The sequence below is a fragment of the Etheostoma spectabile genome, chromosome 10, assembly GCF_008692095.1.
Source record: "Etheostoma spectabile isolate EspeVRDwgs_2016 chromosome 10, UIUC_Espe_1.0, whole genome shotgun sequence".
NCBI lineage: Eukaryota > Metazoa > Chordata > Actinopteri > Perciformes > Percidae > Etheostoma > Etheostoma spectabile.
The window spans coordinates 24,767,883-24,768,149 of NC_045742.1; positions in this window are offsets into that span (position 1 = coordinate 24,767,883).

Here is a 267-nt window from a genome sequence, read left to right on the forward strand (position 1 = left end):
TGTGAAATACTAAATACTTTGATTTTTGTATTTAGATTGAAATAGGGATGGGTGATATAGCCTCCTGCGATAACAATATATGTGACAAAATATAAATTATAATAGACCCATTCCAGACCAATTTACATAAACCCTAAGGAAAGCCCAACTGCTAAATGTATTTTTTTTAAAGAAATAGAAACGTATGTAGTTTTGAGAACATTTACAATATTGTGCAAAACTTATTACATAATGTTGCAGATAAATAAAATTCAAGTAAACCAGTTG